The sequence below is a fragment of the Acinonyx jubatus genome, chromosome B4 (assembly GCF_027475565.1).
Source record: "Acinonyx jubatus isolate Ajub_Pintada_27869175 chromosome B4, VMU_Ajub_asm_v1.0, whole genome shotgun sequence".
NCBI classification, from domain to species: Eukaryota; Metazoa; Chordata; class Mammalia; order Carnivora; family Felidae; genus Acinonyx; species Acinonyx jubatus.
Genome location: NC_069387.1, coordinates 48267108 through 48290435, shown reverse-complemented (window position 1 = coordinate 48290435; position 23328 = coordinate 48267108). Strand labels below are relative to the sequence as shown.

Genomic DNA, 23328 nt, shown 5'->3' with positions numbered 1-23328 from the left:
GGGAGTTCTGAAGCTAGGATGGCTCTCCACCATTGTCCCCCATTAGGGAGAGAGGGCCACGTCTTTATATTCCCTGCAGCCACCTGTCTTTGAATGTGGGCTGCCCTGGAAAGGGAGCATGAGCTTGTGTGAGAAGAATTTTCAGCCAAGGCCGTTCTCAAGAGAGCTGGCAGCCGTTCAACAGGGGGATAAATCATTCAGTCCTGAAAGGGGATCTGAGTGGCACATCACAGTTTCCACTCTGTCCTTTTTGCACAGGTGCTGGAGAGGGCTCACGGCGGCCTGGGGGATGGGTCAGGATTTCCAGCAATGGGGCGTTGCAAGGGCAGAGTGGTCATCAATGGTAGAGAGGGAAAGTTGGTGTGCAATAGATCCTGCCATATAATTGAGTTCCTGCTTTGCTTATTGTCTAAGTAAGTTTTTAAACTTCTATCCATCTATACTAACAATGTTCTCTTTTTAAGTTACAGAAACCTGATGAAAACTCAGGGTGCTCTATGTAGAGAATATGCATGTCTTTGCATATAAATTCTGTATGGTTTTGTAAAACCTACTTGTTTTTTCTGTTTCCTATTCTTTATAGACTCTTTTTTCTTCCTCCGTCTCTTAATAATTATGCTTTGTTTTTCTATCTTCATATTAAAAAATTAGTTGAGTGCTGTATTTTCTATTTGGTATATACACACACACACACGTGTGTGTGTGTGTGTGTGTGTGTGTGTGTGTGTGTGTACCCATTTATTTTTAAAGTTTATTTGTTTATTTTGAGAGAGAGGGGAAGAGAGAGAATCCTAAGCAGGCTCCATGTTGTTAGTGCAGAGCCTGACATGGGCTCGATCCTGTGAACTGTGAGATCATGACCTGAGCCGAAATCAAGAGTTGGATGCTTAATGGACAGAGCCACCCAGGCGCCCCTGTTTGGTTTGTTAATGTTCAATCACAGTAAATCATTTTCTTACATGTTTTGTAATTTCTAAATTATAGGCTTATCTTCATTTGAGATTTTTGTTGTTGTTGTTTGGTTTAGTTTTTCTAGCTTATAGAGGTCCCATGTGGCCTATAGAGTGTTACTCTAGAGTGGTTTCATTTCTTCTGGATACTCCAGGGATATCACAAGCCTCGGACCCAATTTTATCTTAATTTTTGAGTTTGAAGATTCTCATAGAAATAAGATTTAGACTTGAGAACTGTTGTGACACAGGTGTAGGGTTTTAATTTCTGGTTGTTGTATTTCCCCTATGCTTTTACCCAGATTCCCAGAGACAGGTTGTCTTGAAGTCTTACTAAGACAGTGGGTGGATTTGTCCTGTTCCCTGCATCATTTTTTGACTGTGATTGCAGCCTTTTGAAAATAGCTCTGGTTTTTTGAAAGGATCTCAGTACCAACTTTATACCTTGTGTGTCTGAGAGCTCTTTCTCTGCCTGCACATGGTCATCAGGGTACAGTTGGGTAGGTGGTATCCTGTGTTGAGGAAAAGCAGGGCCAGAAATCTAGACTCTTCTTCTGAGAGAATACTTTCTTCCCATCTCATTGCTTGAGAGGGCATCTCCTTACCAATTTCAGTTAGGCCAAAGTGCTAAGGTGATTCCTGTGGTCATTTCTGGAGGCCATAACTGGCAGTATTTACTTTGGTGCATACCACTTTGGCCCTTGGTTCTAGCTTTGGTGTAGCACCAGGGGATTTTCTTTGTCGTAAGTGAAGCTGTGTTATTTCTTTTTAAATTTTGTTACACTCTTTTTCATTTTTTCTGTGTGTTTGCAGTGGAAGGTCTTCATTAGCTCAGTTAACCACGTTGCTGTACCTGGAATTTCTTCCAGTTACTTATTAACCTCTGTTCCTCAGATTCCACCGCTAACAATGGGAATAATAATAGTGTCTGTCTGTATGGTGTTAGTTTGGAGCACATCTTAAGTTCTCAGTCATTGTTAGCTATTATTATTTGCACCATTTACAGCTTTACTTTAGCACCTTAGGGAAGAGTTGGAAATGAAGTGGTTGTGTTTCTTAACAAGAAGAGGAAGTCTTAGTTAACGCCCTAGAGAAACCAGAGGAGAAACTTTGTTCACTATAGTAAAATGCCGAAACTGAAGCTTAGAGTCCCACCCTTTCTGTTGGTATGCCGAAGGTCACTTGGCACCCAGAGTGAGCTGAGAGGAATGTCCTCTCAATATTGCCTGGCGGATCGCTTAGAGGAGTCTTGCTTGGATTGTGTGGGTAGGTAAGTTTGACTTTGTGAATATTTACTTTGCTAAGGAGGGCTCTCAAAGGCATAATTATTTTAGAAGATATATATAGACCTTGAAACACGCAGTAATACTTTTTAGTCCCAGTTAGCCTTTTGACAATTTCTTAAACTCCCATTTGGTATTCCAAGTGGATTCTGAACTTGTTGAAATTGGTGCCTCGGGCTCCTCAGAGCCCTGCCTCCTGCCTCTGGGGGATTTTAAAGGATTTCTTTCTGTTAGGTCATATGTTTAAGAGAATCATTTTCCTCCATAAATTGTAGGTGAGAAGAAATCTGTTGACGATTAATAGTTGGGGAAGCACAGATAGAATATATGAAGTTTTCTTAAAAATTACTTTTAAGTTAATCTGATAGGCAAAATACTGTGATTATCCTATAAATATTAACTGTTTTGGATTGTTTATACAATGTCAGTTGTACTATGAAAATTTGCTTATTAACCAAGTTCAGTTTTCTTAGGTTGTTATTGGCTTTGAGTCCACAGACTTAACACTGCCAAATTTCTGTGTAAACATTTTGCTTGGGACCTAAACTGTAGTGAATATGTGTATTTAACGTTTTTTTTTCTTCTTCCCCTGAGCCTGTGTATATTAATGGAACTTGTAAACATTTAAATAGTCAATTAATGGAAATTTTTAAGGAAAAACTCTTCCAAAAAATTCAATCATGTGATTATGTTGTAAGTATAAAATTTGAGCTTAGTGTGAAATATCTATATATATCTATAGATACATAGATATATATAGATATATATAGATATATAATTCTTACATAGAGATGTTTTTGTAGCTTTTATCGATTTGTTACATTTAATTTTTTTTAGGAGGAGTCTTTTTGTTGTTATGTTATGAGTAATTAAGTGCAAGGCCAAGATTTATACTATTTAAAAACAAGAGTTAATAGTATTGTATCACAGTATACTAGATAGAGAACAAAAGTAAATAACCGGTTACATCTCTGTTTTGGTGCTGGGAAATGTAATGCATTCTTGAGTTCAGGTGCCATGGTTATTATGCCTATATTGATCCATTGAAGTCCATTCTTGAATATGTTGATTTTTCTCTAATGTGTCTGCTATTTATTAAGACTCTACACCATAAGGAATGTCATCTACACCCCAAACTTAAACTTCCCATATAAGCACAATGTGCAACTGTTTGGTAGCATACATAGGTGAGATTCAGTGGAATGTTTATGGCCTGAGTTATTCTCAACCTTGTTGCAGAGCTTTGGTCAGCTTTACAGGGCAAACTCTAAAGCAAGTGTCAGTGTCATGCTCAGTATAAATTTTGTATAAGCTCTCGGAATGGTATGTAATGTTGGGGAGGGGCAGAGAGCGAGGGAGAGAGAGAATTCCATGTAGGCTCCATGCTCAGTGCAGAGCCCTACATGGGGCTTGATACCCCAACCATGGGATCATGACCTGAGCCGAGAAAAACTGAGCCACCTGGGCGCCCCACCTGGAGTTTAGTTTTAAAAGTGGTTTCTGTTTTTCTTGCAGATGGACTTGGAAATACTTTCTTCAGTTTAAGTAAATTACATATAGGAGAAAATGACTTTGGGAAGGATACAATGTTTATACTGATTTTCTGTGTAATTCTGAAATAAACTGTATAGAGAAGTTTCCTTTTTAGTTTATTTTTCAGAGAAATCATGTTGCATTAATTCATCAAGGTAGGCGTGAAGATAAAGAGATTCTTTTGAGTTTTAAGCAGACAAAAATTAGCTCATTATATTTTAGATTTTTAAATAATACTTTACCTGAATTGTGTAAAATTTTTGTGTGGATGATATAACAAAGTAGATTTTCATATAGTCTTTTGATCATTTACCCTGTAACAAAGTTCTAATTTAATTAAACAATTATTCTTTAAAATTCTTTTTTCTGTTAGAGTTTAAGCTTGTGTGTGTGTGTATGTATATATACATATTTTTTAATGTTTATTTTTGAGAGAGAGAGAGAGAGAGAGAGAGAGCGAGAACAAGCGGGGGAGGGGCAAAGAGAGAGGGAGACTCAGAATCCAAAGCAGTCTGATGCGAGGCTTGAACCCACAAACTATGAGATCATGACCTGAGCTGAAGTCAGACACTTAACTGACTGAGCCACCCAGGTACCCCCCGTGTGTATAGTTTTAATTTTTAATTTTTTTCATGAAACACTGAAAAGTGGACTTTCAGCTAATAAAAATGTATTATTTTAGTTAAAATTTGTGGCATTTCTGTCTGCTGTATAGAATTCATTAACAGATTCAGGGACATGATTAGAAGAAACTTGTAGTAGTTGTAATTCTTAATATATATTCTAAGGTATTAAAGCAATATGTGAAATACTGTGCTCTTTGTACTTAGTGATGTAAAATCTGAGCTGAAATGGAACATGTGTTTCTTATACTTGCCTTAGACCTTATGTGCACATTAATCCAAGAAGGTTTTGCTTTGGGAGAACATTGATATACAGCTTCTTGACTATTAAAAAAATATTGTGTCAGATATTTAGATGTAATTCAAAACCATATTAACTTTCTTAATTATATGATCTAATGATCAGATTTAAATATTTGCTAATATTATTATTACTCTTAAGTTGTATTCTTTTTTTTCCCTCATTGTTTCCAAAAATATACTTTCCTCTCATTTTGCAGGTAATTTTTTTTATTCCACTATTTTTTATAATTTGCCAGACCAAATGACACAGTTAGGATCCATTAAGTAGAGCTGTGAATATCAATCTTGGACACAAAGCTGGGGATTGTTGTTGGGAAAGCCCTCCTGCTGCTCTTACTTGGCATTCCAAAGACTCTGAATGAAGTCTCTTCACTTATTTCAAAGCCTGGGTTTGTGAAGGCCAGTTGGGCTCCCTTTTGCTCATTCATCACTGATGTTACACTCTTCTGGTTAAATTACACTCTTCTGGTTAAAAATTGTCAGTGACTTTCCCATTTTCCATCAGATAAAATTCAAAGTTTGTTATAGAACTTATTATTTGTCATCATGTATCTTGATTTGTGGCCTACGTGTCTTGATCTTTATGCTTTATTGTATATTTCCTGCCTTTTTCTTTATTCATGCAGCAATTAGAAAACGTTTCCCTCATAATCAAAATTTAACTCATCCATAAGGTCTGCTAATCACCCCCATTAAATTTCTCCTGGTCCCTTTTTCCAACATTGAAAGTAATCTGTTTTTTTTTTCCTGCATTTAAAAAAATTTTTTTATTTATTTTTGAGAGAGCATAAGTGGGGGAGGGGCAGAGTGAGCCAGACAGAGGATCTGAATCAGGCTCTGTGCTGACAACAGGGAGCCTGAAATAGGGCTTAAGCTCAGAACTGCAAGATCATGACCCGAGTTTAAGTCAGATGCCCACCTGACTGAGCCACCCAGGTGCCCCTTCTGCATTGTCTTAAGGTGCTTCATGTTCTGTCTTGTGTTGCAGTTATTTTTACATGTGTTATAATATTTTACCCCTCCTGTATAGCCTTGACCAACTTTAAATGATCCACTGAATTACTTAAGTCTCTTACCTCTTACTAGGATGGATGGAGGTGGTTTCATCATGTTTCTCCTATGATACCTTGTATTCAGGAAATACTCATAAATATTTGGTGAGCGAATAAATGAAATGACATGACAGCGTGTTACCACCAGACATTTTATTCCTCTGTTGGGGATAGGGGATCAGTTAGAGAAGAAAACAATTGTGACATAGCTGTCTGAATCCGAGCTGTCCCCAGAAGGGAAAGCTGAGGGAACAGTCAAAGATGCAGTTAAGAAATGTTTTAGATCATGTTTAATGGCTCATTACTGACGAGGAAAGAACAACGTTTTCTAGATAAACACTTTGGGCTAATAGGAAATTGAAGAGTAACACAGGCTTTGTAGATCGTGACTAGAGTTCTGAGTCAGAGAACATTAATCATGAGTCTGTAGTTTGGGAATGAATAGTCAGTTCTTCTATAATGCTTGTTTTGAAAATGGGAATTTATTCCTACATTATTGGTACTAGGGAACAGTTTGAGGATAATGTATATTTCACACTTGTCATGTGTGATATTATCTGAGAAATAGTAGGTGAACACTGAAAGTTCCACCTGGTTGACCTGAGCCACATAGGAATACACAAAATGCATGGGCACAGTCCTCGGACGTCTCCAGCTACCTCACTTCATTGTACGCTATGAACTGCAAACACACCCATATCTTTTATAGTTTTCTCTTCAATTTCAGATAACCCTTTTCCCTCCATTTCACAATAACTTACTTATGTGTAACCCTGTGGCAGCCAGTTCCACAAGCAAACTTCAGGTCTTTTTCAAGGTAAGGTACCATGTTTATTGTGGTTTTTGTTTTTTTAACCATTTAACATATGTAAAACTGCTACAATCTTTATTAGTTTCTTTCCTTTTTTTTTATGAAGTGTCACTGACAGTTTTTGAGTGGTGTGCTTCTAACCCCATTTTCTCCATAAGCCTTGTGGTTTTAATGATGTGATTTTGTATCGCATCATTATTTTTAGGAATATGTGTGTTGCATTATAACAGAACAGGCTTGTCCTAATTGTTAACCTACAGAGTGCAATCTGATGGTTCTCCCTCTCTCTTTCCTTCATTTCCGCTCTTCCTCTTCCCTCTCTTTTGATGGTGAAAGAAACTAAATAAAATAGACCCTGTAAGGAGGGACACAGCATGACAGAGCAAAATACCAAAGGACTTTTTTTTTTTTTTTTTTTTACAAAAAAGGGCATAAATTTACCAGTGGACATAAATGGGTATCTTCAAAAGCAGGCAGGGACTGAGAAGTAAATACAAAAGCCAGTGGCCTCCTGGAGTAAAACTATATCTTACCTTTAAATAATAGTAATTATGTTTAACATTTTTTGAGCCTTTACTATATGCTGGGCACTGTGATAAGTGCTTGACATAGTTTACGCCATGTAATCGTCATAAAACGCTATAAAGTATGTGTTATTACTGTCTTCATTTTACAGATGAGGAAAATGAGACTTAGAAGGGTTAATTAACTTGCCCAAGGTAGGTAACTCATAAATATAAAGGGCAGAGCCAGTTCTAGAATCAGGTCTGACTTCCGAGCCTTAGATTTTAGTGGTCTGTCACAGTACTTTGTAGATTATAAATTAATAAACTACAGGTGTTATTTCCTCTACGCTTAACTGTGTCTGATTGGCATCACGGGCTATTTCTATGCCTGTAATAATTGAAGAAACGGAGGTGCCCAGGCTAAGAAATGTGCAGATTGTCAGAGGCAGAACAATAACAGAAATTAATTCTAATACCTAATTCAGGGTTTTTTTTTTTGTTTTTTTCTGGAGTTTATATATAGAAAGGGAGAAAATTTGGACAGTTGGCAATAAGGAGGTAAGCTGAGCTGAATAGAAGGAGAAATAATTGCTTTGGAAGTTGGAAAAAAAGGAGGTGAATTTGTAACAATATGTTAGAATTGAAAGATGAGAGCCCAATGGAGAATGAGCAAAAGGGATTCTCACTCTATGTCGTGGGTAGCCCAATCAGATTCTCATAAAAGAACTAAAATCAGTACCAGTTTTGATACAAGGTTATAGCACAAGAAATCTGAGGTCATGAGCATAAAATAGCTATATTATAAATCCTGATTAGTAGTAGGCTCAGGGAAAAAAAAAAAAGAGGAAAGAGAGAGGTTATGCTAAAGGATGCTTTCAAAAGGCTTTATTTGTACTGATTTTATTGCTTATCCTTAGTCACTTTTTTCTTTACATGGCCAGTTACCTCACAGGGCCTTACATAGAAACACGGACACAAGTGTTTAATCCATACTTGTTAAATGGAAGCATTGATGAATAGTGGAGAGAGTAGTTCTTCAATTGAGTGTTGATTAAAAGCTAAATATTATATAGGTAATGGATAAATAAGGGTGGAATTGATGAGTATTTAGAGCAAGGGATTAGCAAACTGACCAATAGACTATATTCTTTCTATAAGCCAAGAATGGTTTTTATATTTTTAGTAGATAATTAAAAACAAAAACAAAATTATCAACAGAGACCATATGGGGCCCACAAGCCCCAAATATTTGCCACTTGACCCTTTATAGAAAGTTTGTCAACACCTGACCTGAAAAATAGTCCAAAAAAAAGTTAGGTTGTTCTCTTTTAGGAAATCAGATTAGGAAATGGAAACTGGTATTATATTTTATAGCTACATTTCTGAACATGTGCCTTTTTTCCCCTCATATGTGGGAAGGAGTTGATATTTACTAAAAATAGTTTGCTAGGAGCTCTGTATACCTTATATTTATTTCTCATACCCTTAAAAGATATCATAACTACTTTAATTTTTTTTAATGTTTATTTATTTTTGAGAGAGGGAGAGAGAGACAGTGAGAGGTGGGGAGGGGCAGAGGGAGAGGGAGACACAGAATTTGAAGCAGGCCAGCACAGAGCCCGATGTGGGTCTTGAACTCACAAACTTTGAGACCATGACCTGAGCCAAAGTTGGACGCTTAACCGACTAAGCCACCCAGGCGTCCCAGATACTATAACTACTTTAAGTGAGGAATCCTGGCTTGTAGAAGCTAAGTAAGCCTAAAGTTTCACACTTAATGAGTAGTGGGATTCCTATATATTTGGGTCTCCCACGTAAGAAAATGGTAAAAGTTGAGTATAGACTATTCAGAATTCTGGCTTGAAAATATCTAAATAGATATCATATGTGGACATTTGTAGTATCTTTAGCTAGTATCTCAAATATAAACAGAACATTTAAGTTTCACATACAAAAAATAGGACTGTTTGAAGAATTGTAATTTTATTATAAAATTTGCATATGAAGGAAGATCTTTGGATAAATTGTGGAGTTACAGAGATAAAGTGTAAAGAAAAAATTCAAGACTCATCTGTTTTTTTTTTAACGTTTATTTCTTTTTGAGACAGAGAGAGACAGAGCATGAATGGGGGAGGGTCAGAGAGAGAGGGAGACACAGAATTCGAAGCAGGCTCCAGGCTCTGAGCTGTCAGCACAGAGCCCGATTTGGGGCTTGAATTCACGAACCGTGAGATCATGACTTGAGCCAAAGTTGGACGCTTAACTGACGGAGCCACCGTGAAAATTGTTTTCAGCCACCCTGAAAGAATTAAAATAATATTCACCTAAAAGAAAGATGAGACTTAAAACGTTTTCAATATAAAGTACAGAATAGAAAAGTTTATTCTGCTTCAATAGAAAGTATACCGGGCAGCCATTTATTTTTGAAAAGCTCATGTTACAAATATTGGCCCATAAGTCTAATTATAAAGCCTTATGAAGAAGATTTCAGGGTACTGTGAAAACATGCAATGAAGGATCTAATAATATAGATTGGAAGGTCCGGACAGGACATCCCAAGAGGGGTCATTTAAGCTGCGATGCAGGAGTCAGGCAAAGACAAAGAGGATAATTATTCCAGACAGATAATGATAGGCCTTGAGGATGGTAAGAGCTTGGCATATTCAAAGGAATATCAAAGAAGGTCATTGTGTCTCCTAACGACTCTGAGGACAAGAATTATATGTGTTTTGTTCATCCTTGTATATCCAGCTTCATACACATAGTATCTGTTGGCACATAGAAAGCCCTTAGCAAGATTTATTGAATGGACAAAGAATGAATGGACATTTCACAGGGAAATTCATGGTATAATTGTGAGTATAGGGATTCCTTGGATGAAGGCTACTACTCTCTCTCTGAAGCCTACCTAATTACATCAAACTATTCAGATTGTTGGTAATCCCAGATTATCCTAGGTCACTTGCAGCCCAGATGTCCCAAACCTTGGTAACTATGGTCAGAGGGTCTGAATGGAACTTGGACTGAGAGTCTGCATAGAAAAAGCAGGAAAAAAGGAAGGTAGACTGTTTCAGCTGGGTCTGAGCCTGAGAAGGAAAGTACATTTGCATTATTACAACATCAGGAATAAATCTGAGCTAGAATGTATATTGCCATTTTTCTAAAAATAACCAGCCGAAGGGAAGGGTGTTCCTTACTAGAACATGTGATCCCTGATTCTCTGGGTGATCACTGGTGGCCAAATAGCACATGATCATCAGGCTTAGAGGTTTAATTAAAAAGTTAAATACTCAAATGCTTATTATTTGTGTAGCTTATTTCTTCAAAATCATATTTGGACTTCTAAATTTAGATAATTTCACTTACTGGTTTGAGTGCATTGAGGAATTTATAAAGTAGAAAGAATGGGGAGAGGATTGCGTATTTCCTAGGTCTGTGATATAAAGTTGTAGTAACCACGGAAGGACTATTTTACAAAATATTAAGCATGCATTGGAGGTAAAATAGAGGTTTACAACAATTAAGGGAAGAGAGGATGACTTTAAGTGGGAAGGTAGATGGGAATTAGAGAAGAAGGAAAGAAAACATTTCAGGGTTATTCATAAATGATGGCCTTTGAGTTAAAAAAAAAAATAGCCGCTAACTGGTAAAAACAACACATGTACAATTGATTATACAATTTCATAATGCCACTTGCGTATGCCTTACTTAAGCTTAGACTTCAGTGAACTTTAGTTTAATGGTATCACATTGTTGGGGGTTTAATATGAAATCTGAGGCATTCCCTACTGGATGTCATAAGTCTATTTCCTTACAAAAAGAGAAATATTGGACAGCAGATGAGGTAAGTACTAAGACCTCTAAGTTTATTTGTATCAGTGAGCCAAAAAAAAAAAAAAAAAAAAAAAGACTCTTCCCCTTGCCCCCTGGAGATAATACAAGTTTTACAAAGGATATGTTGGGAGGGGAATTGGCAGTACTGGCATGTGAGAAACTCTTAGATGTTTATTTTAGATGGATTCTCTCTTGAGTATTAAAATTAGTGAGTTAGATATTGTCAGTGCCATTGGGCTCATTTGCAGGAACAGAGGATATTCTAACTATTGCAGGTAACAACTGATTTGTCCTAAGGCATCAATTTCATGACAGTTTTCTTAACCAAAAGTACAGGCATGTTCTTTAGGCCTTTTAAATAAATCTTAACAATTTTTGTTAACATCATTTTATAATTACTATTGATATTTGGTATGATACTTAGCAATGGACTAATTCATTATAAAAGCAAAATCTAAATATTTTCTTCCTTATCACTTTAAAAGCTAGACCTTTGAAGCCATCTTATTTAATATATGTATATTTAATATGTCATCTGACCCTTGACCGATGTGGGGGTTTGGGTACTGACCCCTTGCAGAGTAGAAAATCCACATATAGCTTTGTCCCCAAATTTAACTGCTAATAGCCTTTAGTTGATTAGCACAAATTTTGTATATGTATTATATATTGTATTCTTAGAATAAATAAAGCTACAGAACAGAAAGTGTGATTAAGAAAAGCATAAGTAAGAGGAAATAGATTTACAGTATTGCATGCATTTATTGAAAAAAATCCTTGTATAGGTGGAGTGCAGTTCAAACTTGTGTTTTTCAAGGGTCGGTTGTATATGTGCATATATATACATGTGTATGAATTTACCCCCCTTGGAATACTGATATATTTTATTGCTCAATGCCTGTTTTCCTCAAAGTTTCTGTGCCTACTAAATTGTTTAAAAGTTCAATTAAAAAGTGAAAAATGCAGAGAAATTTAAAAAAACTCTTTAAGCCCTTTCATGAGTCAGATGATCCTTTTGTACAGGAGCATGTCGATTCCAAATCATTTTAAACTTTGAAAGTAATTGTATGTGTACCTTGTCTTATTTTATCCCCTCAACACACTGTGAGATCAGTGTGTCGGGATGGAGCATGGAGCCCTACTCCATTTGACTAATAAGAAAGTGAAGGATCGGTGAAAAACGGCCTTTGCAAGAGGGACTGCCAAATCATGTTAGCGCTGATGGTAACAAGGATTGGTAAAAACTTGATAAGTGCTTTTTGTTTGTTTGTTTGTTTGTTTCCAAAACACAGTTCCAATTTGTTGGTCTTACAGATTAGGAATTTTGTCTCTTGATCTTTATTAAAGTGGAGTATATGATAATCTAGTGTATTTCAAATAAAAAATACATACATATGTGTATATGTATGCTCACACACACAAGATTGTAGGATGGTTTTAAGTTTTTTTTACAAGTGTGTTTGCCACATGTAAATTCTTTATGCTTCCATTACATCCTCATTTACAACCTTCACCTTAGTGGACCGGGTGGCCACACCTGATGGGCTTGCTGACATGACGCAGTCTTTTCATTCCTCAGGTTTATTTTTTATTGTGTAAAATATCCATGACATAAAATTTACCACTTTAATAATCTTTAAGTGTACATCTTTATGAACCGAAACTCTGTACCTGTTAAACAGTAACGACTACTCTTTTTTCCTCCCTGCTTCCCCCCCCGCCCCACCAGCTCCTGGATTCTTCCTTTTTTTTTCCTTCCTGGATTCTACATTCTATCTCAATGAGTGTGACTACTCTGGGTCCTCATATAAGTGGAATCATACAATATTTGTTGTTTTGTGACTGGCCTATTTACTTAGCATAATGGCTTCAAGGTTCATCCATGTTGTTGGATGTACCAGTCTTTCCTTCCTTTTGAAAGCTGAGTAATATTCCATTCTGTGCATATACATTTTCCTTATCCATTTACCTGTCAATGGACACTTGGCTTGCTTCCACCTTCTTCTGATGTGAATAGTGCTGCTGTAAACATGGGTATATAAGCATCTGTTTAAGTCCTTGTTTTCAGTTCTTTTGGGTGTATATTCAGAAGTGGAACCACTACAATGTACACGGTAATTCTGTGTTTAAGTTTTTGAGGAGCTCTGCCATGGGTTTCCACAGAAGCCACTTCATTAAAGGAATGTTTTCAATGGCTGACAAACAAAAAACAACCTTCAGTTCTCTTACTCTCTGGATTTTTAAAATGAACTTTCCTGGGGCGCCTGGGTGGCTCAGTCAGTTAAGCGGCCGACTTCATCTCAGGTCATGATTTCATGGTCCGTGAGTTCAAGCCCCGCGTTGGGCTCTGTGCTGACAGCTCAGAGCCTGGAGCCTGTTTCAGATTCTGTGTCTCCCTCTCTCTGACACTCCCCCATTCATGCTCTGTCTCTCTCTGTCTCAAAAATAAATAAACGTTAAAAAAAAAATTAAAAAAAAAAAATAAAATAAACTTTCCTAAAACAGGATGTATGCAACTTCAGTGGATTTCTTGTGTATCTAGTAACTGTTGAAAATGTGGGCTGTGTCCTTGTGCTATATTTTAGATTAAATTATCTTCCTGTTTCTCTTTGGAGAATTCAGATTTGAAGAAGTTATGGGAATGACATGGGTGAATCTTAGTTTTTCCAAAAATATATCTAGCACAGAATACAGTTGAGATGGTTCCCATAGGAATGAAAGAAACTGATAAAATTTCCTTAAAATAAGTTAGCTTTAATTCCTAATCTTGTCTGTCCTCCAAAATGCCCCATACTTAATTAAAAATTAGTAATATGATTTTGTGTTTCCATAAAGATTAAGTCTGAATTTCTGTGCATGCTCTACAAGGCCCCTCACGATCTGGCGTCAGGCTTTTCTCAACTACATTATCTTTCTATACATCTTGTACTGCAGCCACACTGAATATCTCCCTGTTCTCTGAAGCTCATGTCCTTCCATGTACCATGCTTTACATATGCCTGGAATGCTCTCTCACTGCCCTCGCACCTTCCAATTGACACACTCCTCTGTGTCTTTCAACACCTGGTTCTACTGTCAGTTCTTCTATGAAACCTACCAACAAACTTCTCCAGGTGGATGCTCCCATAATACATTGTTCATGCCATGACAGTAGCATTTATTAAATTGCACTATAATTATCTCTTTGCTAAACTGAGTGCTCCTAGCGGAGAGACACCATGTTGTTTATTATATGCCCTTGTTGTGAAGCACAGCACCTGGCAGGTGTAGACAAAAACTACTGGATGCATTTCTTAGACGGTTTTGCTTGCTGTATAGGTTGTTTGTCCATATAGTCCCGCTATATAGGATGTTTGTCTTTAATAAAGAATCATTCCTAAATAAAAATAAGTAAATAAGTAATCATTCCAGGTATAAGATGGAATTCATTTCATAATTTCAGTAATTATTAATAACTGGACATATCATAGGCAAAAGTATTAAGCAGGCAAATTTTTTTCTCAGTAGCTTACTACAGCTTCATTTCTGTGAAGCTTTCTTACATTTCCTGGCACACTGGCTTCATACGTATTCTTATAGTACTTTAAATTCCTCCTATCATAGCAGGAAGTATCTGATAATTCATACTTATGTGATAATAATATATTTTTAGTCCCAGAAGTGATTGAAGTCTAAAAGTGGTTCCTAGGGATTACGACACATAATTCAAAAGAATAAATTAATTTCCACTGGTAGAATTTCATTCCCTGTGTCACTTGGGTAAATGATACATTTTAAAAAAGCAGGATGACTGTCTTGGCCCTAAAATCACACTGGGCAGGCAGGGCTCCACAGCACCTCTGCATCTCAGCACCTCCAGAGTGGTGTTGATGCTGGGAATATTCTGTCTCCATAGGCTGCTGCTTTAAGGGCTTAACCCTCTGTGATAAATTTGCCCTTCTTATACTGGTCCTTAATAATCTGAAAGGCAGAGTGGTGTGGCATATTTATAAGTGCTTATTCTACCTCATTAGCTAACTAGGAATTTCCTTTTCAAATGTTTAGAACTAGAAATATGCAGTCATTTAATATTTAAACTCATTTCTATGAACCAGGTATAGATACAAGTGAACATTTATTAGCTGAATTGGCATATTAAAGGATGGTCTTTGTACTGAAAGCAAAATACTGCGAGAGTCAGATATTTGAACTCCTTCCAGTCTAGATTACTCAAGAGGAAACAAACAGCAAGATTCAGTTTAATTGCTTGTTATTTTGAAATAGGAAATGTTATGTGTATTTTTGTTCCCCAAGGGCTGTGTCCAGGACAGTATCATTGTGGTGTTTTTATAGTTCTGTGAGATGTTTACAGTGTTGTAGAAATAAAAAACAAATGAAACTGATATAAATGTATCCAGACAGTGGAGTGTTTCAAAGCTCATCCAAGTAATTGTTCTTCTAGTTCAAAGACTTGGTGTTTGTACACAAATCCTATCAATATAATAGTCACGTTAGGATTTATAAACTAATAAGTGAGGACATACTAAATTTTGGTACATATTATGTAAATGAAATATTTATACATATATGTAATTATATGTGTGTTGTGTGTGTGCTTAATTAAGCATGTTTAACTTTTAGCGAGCATTCTAGTGGGAGGTGTGTGGTCACATGCACAGAAAGCATCAAAACATTTTGGGCTCAGGGCACCTAGGTGGCTCAGGACGCTTGGTTAAGTGTCAGACTCCTGATTTTGGCTCAGGTCATGATCTCAGTGTTTGTGAGTTCAAGCCCCATATCTGGCTCTGCTCTGACAGTGTGGAGCCTGCCTGGGATTCTCTCGCTCTCCTGCTCTCTTTACCCCTCCCCTGCTCACGTGAGCGTGTGCTGCACCTTCTTTTCTCTCTCTCTCTCTCTCAAAATAAATAAACTTAAAAAAAAAACAGTTTAGGCTTTTGTGGTGGTCTGCCTGGGGTTTGAGGCTTTACTGTGTAATAGGTGTGATTCTGTGTCTCAGTTTCCTTATCTATGAAATTGAAGTAATAGTTGTATCTGTTCCTTATTGAGTAAATGCATGCTAACAACCTGTAACATGTTTGGCATGCATAAGCACTTAAGAAGTGTTATTTATTGTTTTTGTAAATTACTATTAAATATTGGCCACACAGTTGATTCAGTTGATTCAGAAGAGAATTCCCTTGAAAAAAAAAAAGACTGTTTTGAAGCCAAAGACATTAGTTAATTTTGTGGATTAAAATCATATGGTTGTTTCTTTATCATTAAGAGATTATGGTATAAAGAGGGATATGTGTAGGTAGTCAGTGGTTTATTCATTATAATATACTTTGGATTATCCATTTTGACTGTATTTAAAGTCTTCCCTTTTATGATCAGATAATATATGTTTATGAAATGGTCTCCTTTGAAACTTGTTGGCTTTGGAAAATATATGTCTTTTTGTTCATTTTGTGTTAGACTTCAATTTTGTCTAATCAGTGTTTGAATGAAATGGCACTTGTTGTATAGACTTCCTTCCAAGAAAAACATTGGGTGTTTCAGGAAGTGGTATTGATGAGTCAGAGGATAATACTTTTTTCCTCTGAGTCAGTTCTGAGTCTCCTTGATATAAATAGGCGTACTTTTTCCCAAAGTTCTGCTTTTTAGATCATATGTTAAAATCATTGACCACACCAACAACAGTACTTTTATTGGTATTTCCACTGAATTAACACAGAGAGTCTTATATAATTGTGACTATAGAAATTCTGTTAAATAAATTTTTTTGAACAATTTCAATTCAGTTTCTGTACTTCTAAATTAGTTCCTATTTTGCAACAAAAATGTCCAGTCCTCGGACAGGACTGATTTGTGCTAGGCGGTCATTTGTGTAAATCTTACAGGAAATTTATATTGGTAATGCTATCTCCTTTGATCACTAAAATTCTAGCACATGTACATAAAACTCCTATAGCGCAATTTTAGTACAGCAGTTATTTTGCAGAAGATTGTGCTAGCTTGCCACACCCCAGAGCTGTGTCAGAGATACGAAGGAATAATCCAGAGTTCTTTTTCATAACTACATTAAAAATATTAAACATGATAAATAGTTGCTGAATGACTAGATATTGTTGATGTTGAGTTGGTCAGGGAAGACTAAAATAGGGGTAGGAATGGAGGAATTGAGCTGTTGTTCGACGGGAGGTGTGAAGTGGCAGGAAGGGTATTTAGGGTAAGAGCAGAGGCCTGAAGGTGGCTCAGTGCTCCGTATGCTCAGAAGAGAGTGAAGGATTCTGGGTGGGAGTGTTGGAGAGAATATGGAGGACTGGAGAAATTCTTTAGGGCAAAATCGTGGTAGGCCTGGAATGATAAGCAAAGGAAACTTCTTTTTGGGTGTGTGAGTATGTAATTGGTAACATTCTTTACTCTGATTCTCATGTATTTCACTTGACTTGTATTTGATTGATTGCGATTGGTTTTTACCTCAGTGGATTTCATTATTAGAACCAGTATTTAAAGAAAGCTTCCATTACTATTTGTCTCCAATATACAATTCTTCAGGGAGATAAAGAACTCATAGATGTCGATATAGATAATAAATCTTAAGTGACCTATGTGTGCTTTTGCATACAGTCTTCATAACAACCTTATTTCAAAGATGAATAAACAGAGGCTCAGAGCTGATAAAGTTTGTTCAACGTCATGTAGAGTGAAAATTTACATTTAGGGCCTTCTACCTTCTTTTTACTACCCCGCAATACCACAATGCAAGCATTGCAATATACTCGGCAAGTTTTTATGGTTTCCAGTAGCTCTGAAATAGCACCCCAAAAGCATTTTTCTTCTTGGCGGAAATACTATTATTATTTTTTAGGAATTGGAAGGTGGTCTTTAGATGGTGGGAAATCGCCTTATGGGCAAGCTGGCTCACTCCCTCCCAGGGAGCAGCAATAGGGCTTTGCTTTCTAAGACTAGAGTATTGTCATTTGAAGCTCTGTGAGGTTTGCAAGGGCCATCAATTATGTTTAGGAACATTTGTGGGTAGTGGTGATCCACAGCATGGATCCTATCCTTTGCCCACTTATATAGTAGATTATTAGTTGGTCATTTTTCACTTCCTGTATTTTAAGCATTTGGGTCTAGATCAGTTGGAGTCTTTGATTTTTTTGTCTTCACGCACACAGTCACTTCTAGAGTAGGCCGCTTTCCTTCATCCTATTTCTTTCATGGCAGGGAAGCAGCTGTGTGACTCTTGGCAAAACTAGTCTTCCCTGAGGTGACATCAGTGACAGTTAAGAGTAAGTATTACTCTCATAAACATATCATATCTCATAAAATTCAAACACTTGTTTTCTAGAAAAATTTCCTTTTTAGCATCCTGGAATGGAGCAGCTTCATTTCTTGGGAGATCAGGGAAATTTATCTTATTTTTCCCAGATAAATAGTTAGAGGAGTGTGCTACTATATGCTGCTATGTGCTGTTCCCAGTGTTTCTTACCAACTAAATTGAAAACAGACAAAAAAATTATGGCACATGCTTTCTTCGTAGGCAGGCTTGGAGGTTGTGAGGGTAACATATATCCAGTTCTCAAAGGACTAACCTGAGTTAACCTGTGTTAACCCCCCCCCCCCCCCCAGTAAAATGGGATACTTTCTCCTGTGTTCTGTTTTGTCAGGTGGTCTGTAGAGGTAAATTTAGATGACAAGAATCAGCACACTGAGCCAGTGTGCTGGCCTATGACTGATGTCACTGAGCTAATCTTTGGAGCTGCAAAGGATTCTTGGAAATACCCTAGTTTCCAGCTTATGAAAAGGACTGATGAGGATGAGTTTAACATGTCCAAGGGCACAGAGTTGGGAATGGTATTGACAAAGCAAGCAAGAGTATTAACTTCGGTGTTCAGTGTTTTCTAATTTCACAACAAACCTAAGTCAAGTTGACATCTAGGTAGGATGTTCTAACGGCAAGCCTAGGAACAAAATTTCCTCACACCCACAGAAAGTGGTTGGATTCTGGTAGAACTGATGCTCACCATCAGACAAGGGACAGAATTGGAATGGTGAGAGGATATGGTTAGATGAGGATTTTTATTCCATTTCATTTGAGGAAAATAAGGAAGTTGGCTAACAATAACAGAGGTCAAGATGGAGAGGCTGGAGGAAGGAGGTGCAAAATATGCAGTGTGGATGGGGTGACTTACAGGGATTAGGGCATAAAGCAGACCATGCTTGCTGTTTTCCTTGAGTGGTTCTTGTTAGAAGCTAGTGATGCTAAATATTTTCTGTTTTTAACTCTTCAACAAGCTAACATATTTCCTACTCAGATTTTCTTGCTTTTAGAGCATTGTTTCATTCTGTCTTTCCTTAATAAGATTTTATTTATTTATTTATTTATTTATTTTTATTTTTATTTTTTTACATTTTTTTCTGAGAGATATAGAGAGACAGAGCACAAGTTGGGGGGGGGGAGCAGAGAGACAGAGGGAGACACAGAATCCGAAGCAGTCTCCAGGCTCTGAGCTGTCAGCACAGCTCAAACCATGAGATCTTGACCTGAGCCGAAGTCAGATGCTTAACCAACTGAGCCACCCAGGGGCCCCATCCTTAATAAGATTTTAAAATAAACATTTTAATTTGGGCATAATTTTTTCACTCATTGAATAAATTTTTATTGAGAACTTCCTGTTTTTAGGAACTACGCTTAACCCTTTGTATTCGGTAAAACTATTTAGCCCCTGCCCTCACGAAACTTACAATCCTGTGTACAAACAACAAAATGGGAAGCTGACTTCAGTATGATAAGTGCATCTTAGTGTTAGACTCCAGCATTATGGGAACACATGGAAGAGGCATCTGTCTATCCTACTTTGCAGAAATCAGGGAAGGTCTCCCTAGATTGATATCTGAAGTTTGAGTAGGAGCTGGCCAGATGAAGGTGGCAGGGAGGTTTTTTGGCTGAGAGAATATTCCAGATAGAAGATGTAATTTGCTGGCAAGAATCTTTAAAATGATGTATTGTGTGCCTGTGTAGTTATAGGGAGGGTTCAGGGTGGAGGAGTGGGTCTGGGACAGAACAGGGGAGGTGGCAGGAAGGCAGAAGTGGGGAGGAAGGAAGCTTTACAGGTGTAAAAGGCCAGATCACAGAGTACTAGGCTGTTTCATCCAACTGGATGTTTCCTGGAGGGCAGTGGGGAACCGTTGATTGGATTTATGTATAAGAATGATTGGGGCGCATGGGTGGCTCAGTCGGTTAAGCGTCCGACTTCAGCTCAGGTCATGATCTCACAGTTCGTGAGTTCGAGCCCCTCATCGGGCTCTGTGCTGACAGCTTAGAGCCTGGAACCTACTTCAAATTCTATGTCTCCCTCTTGCTCTGGTCCTCCCCCGCTCATGCTCTGTCTCTCTCTCCTTGAAAAATAAATTAAAAAAACCCATAAAAATAAAGAATAATAAATTTAAGTTTTAGAAGGCGGGAGTATTAGGTTGATTCAGATTTTATCTACAGAAGCTTCTGAAATGATTCCAATTTAGATTATCAAAAGATCACTTAAAATCCTGGCACCTCTCATTAATAGATTTTACTGCTTACATGACACAAATATTTCGAGTTTGAAAACTACTATTATTAAGAAATAATACCAAATATTAAAAAAAACATGTTTTATCAGAAACAATCATATATCTCTCTTAGAGTGTAATATATTGAACTTTTAAAAGATTTTGCTGAGTTAAACCTAGGCTGACACTTAGTTTAGCATCTTGAGGAAAACTTAGCTCCCTTCCTCATCAAATTCAATAAAACTATGTAAGATTATGTTAGAAAAAGCAACATGTTTTAGGTTGATTTGTTGAAGTTCCCGAGAAAATAAATTTTCCAAAGAAGTTGGAGGAAAAGCACCCACTGTGTATCATTCTGTTGGATAGAGGCAGAATGGATTATTTCTACATTTTCATAGAGCCTTTTTGAAGGAATAGAGCCTATTTGAAGAAATATACATATTGACACATTTCTTTTATAATAATTCATATGTTCCATGTTTGTAAAAACATGCTATCTGAAAGTTGAGTATAAAAGTCAATTCTAGTTTTATTGATTGCCATTAAACAATTGGAAATATGTTACCATAGAGAAGTACTCTGTAATAGGCATGGATTTTGCTGATCAGAAGTCAAGGTGATGCCATGACCCTTTAGAATTTTGTAATTCTTTGAAATTCTAGGGGCCATTGTTTTTATTCTGGTCTGACCCTTGCCTTTATCTTGATAATATTTCTGACACTCCTGATTGTCTCCTGCCTTTACTTCATGAACATTCTGAATCCAGTGGTTTTTCTTTCTTCTTTATAAGTAAAGCTTCACTGTTAGTTCTTTTCTATACAAATGTATGTGTTTTCATTTATAATAGCTTTTTAGCAAAACAAAAAAATCCTATTAGTTCTATTTGGATGCTAGGTGACCATGTGATTTGGGGCAAAAAACAAACTCTGACCATTATTTTCCTTTATATGGCAAAGCTGTTGGATTTTATTTCATACCAACTACTTATTGGGACTTTGATTAAACTCTGTCCCTCTCTTAACTCATCTGTAAAAGGCCATAGTAATGGTCTTAACTCATGAGGTTGTTGTGACAATTAAAACAAATGTATGCAATGGAATTGTGCCTGGCACGTAGTGCTCTGTAAATATTAGCTCCTCCTCCTCCTCCTCTCAATGCTATTAGCACTCGTAGTGGTAGCTTAGATCTCTTAGTGAATGGATTTTATAAAAACAGTTGGTTTAAAATGGTAGACAGTGATTATGCCAGCTAAATTATACCTCGTTTATTTAATAAAGAGCTGGAATAATTGGGGGGGGGCTATTTAGAAATACTAAACTTGTTCTTCTTATGAACAACACATTTCAATTAAATCAGGTCATGCTTCCCCCCCCAGTTTTACTTACCTCAGCCTATAGGCAGGGTTCCCACTTGCTTAAAAGTGGGAATGATGGGAATGGAAAGAAATGCAAATGTGACATTACTAGCCCTTGTGCTAGATCCCTCTTCAAATTTCCTCTTCCTTTTAACTTCAACTAGCCTACTTACCCAAACAAGTCTATCTTAACTTCCCAAACAAAAATTCACACCATATGATCCGGGAACATGAAAGTGTTTGGTGGTTCTCCCTTCCTCAGCTGACCCAAGCACCTCTCTTTAACTTATTAATTCACTATCTTGAGTTGTGTTTGCTCTGTTTCTTTTCCAGGTGCTCAAATCTAGGAATGTAACTCCTGGAAGCATTTATTATTTTCTTCTTTCTTCTTCTTCTTCTTCGTCTTCGTCTTTGTCTTCGTCTTCTTCTCCTTCTCCTTCTCCTTCTCCTCCTCCTTCTCCTTCCTCTCCTTCTCCTCCTCCTCTCCCTCCCCCTCCTCTCCCTCCCCCTCCCCTTCCTCTTCCTCCCCTCCTCCTCCTCCCCCTCCTCTCCCTCTTCCTTCTCCCTCTTCCTTCTCCCCCTCCTCCTCCCCCTCCTCCCTCTCCTCCTCCCCCTCCTCCTCCTCCTCCTGTTCCTTTTTCTCCTCTTCCTTCTCCTCCTCCTCCCCCCTCCCCCTCCCTCCCTCCCTCCCTGCCTCCCTCCCTCCTTTCCTCCTCCTCCTCCTCCTTCTTCTTTCTTCTCCTTCTCCTTCTCCTCCTCCTCTCCCTCCCCCTCCTCCTCCTCCTTCTTCTTCTTCTTCTTTCTTCTTTCTTCTTCCTCTCCTTCTACTCCTCCTCCCCCTCCTCTCCCTCCCCCTCCTCCTCCTCCTTCTTCTTCTTCTTCTTCTTTCTTCTTTCTTCTTCCTTTCCTTCTCCTCCTCCTCCCCCTCCTCCCTCCCCCTCCTCCTCCCCCTCCTCCTCCCCCTCCTCCCCCCCTCCTCCTCCCCCTCCTCCTCCCCCCCTCCTCCTCCCCTCCTCCTCCTCCCCCTCCTCCTCCTTTTTCTCCTCTTCCTTCCCCTCCTCCTCCTCGTCCTCCTTCTTCTTCTTCCTTTCCTCCTCCTCCTCCCCCTCCCCCTCCCTCCCTCCCTCCCTCCTTCTTCTTCTTCTTTTTCTTCTTTCTTCTTTCTTCTTTCTTCTTTCTTCTTTCTTCTTCTTCTCCTTCTCCTCCTTCTCCTCCTCCCCTTCCCCCTCCCCCCCCTCCTCCTTCTAAAAAGTGACACTGGCCCAAAAGGGGACATGTTACCATGAAAAAAGTTCCATTTAACCCCAAGTGGAATAGTACTTCACTTGTTTTTCTCTCACTTCCTGACCCATCAAATCCACATTTTTAAACTCGAAGTACCTGAATTTGCCATTTTATAGATTTTATTGTTTTATTTCTTATGATTCTTCTTCCCTACTCTCTTTAATTTTATTTTGTTTAAATTCAAGATATTAACAGGATACAAAGAACATTCCTTGTTCAGAATCATTTTTACATAAATTTCTTTGCCAACAGAGCACTGTT

The 23328-nt window shown here is 37.7% G+C and overlaps 1 protein-coding gene across 1 annotated transcript in view; it reads left to right on the top strand.

Annotated features, from left to right (window-relative positions):
- Positions 1 to 204: 204 nt before the first annotated feature.
- EPS8 (epidermal growth factor receptor pathway substrate 8) overlaps positions 205 to 23328 on the top strand; it is a 107887-nt gene continuing 84763 nt past the window's right edge. The window contains exon 1 of the mRNA XM_027035630.2: positions 205 to 2220. The gene's annotated coding sequence lies outside the window, so the exon portion shown is untranslated. The remainder of the gene's footprint in view (positions 2221 to 23328) is intronic.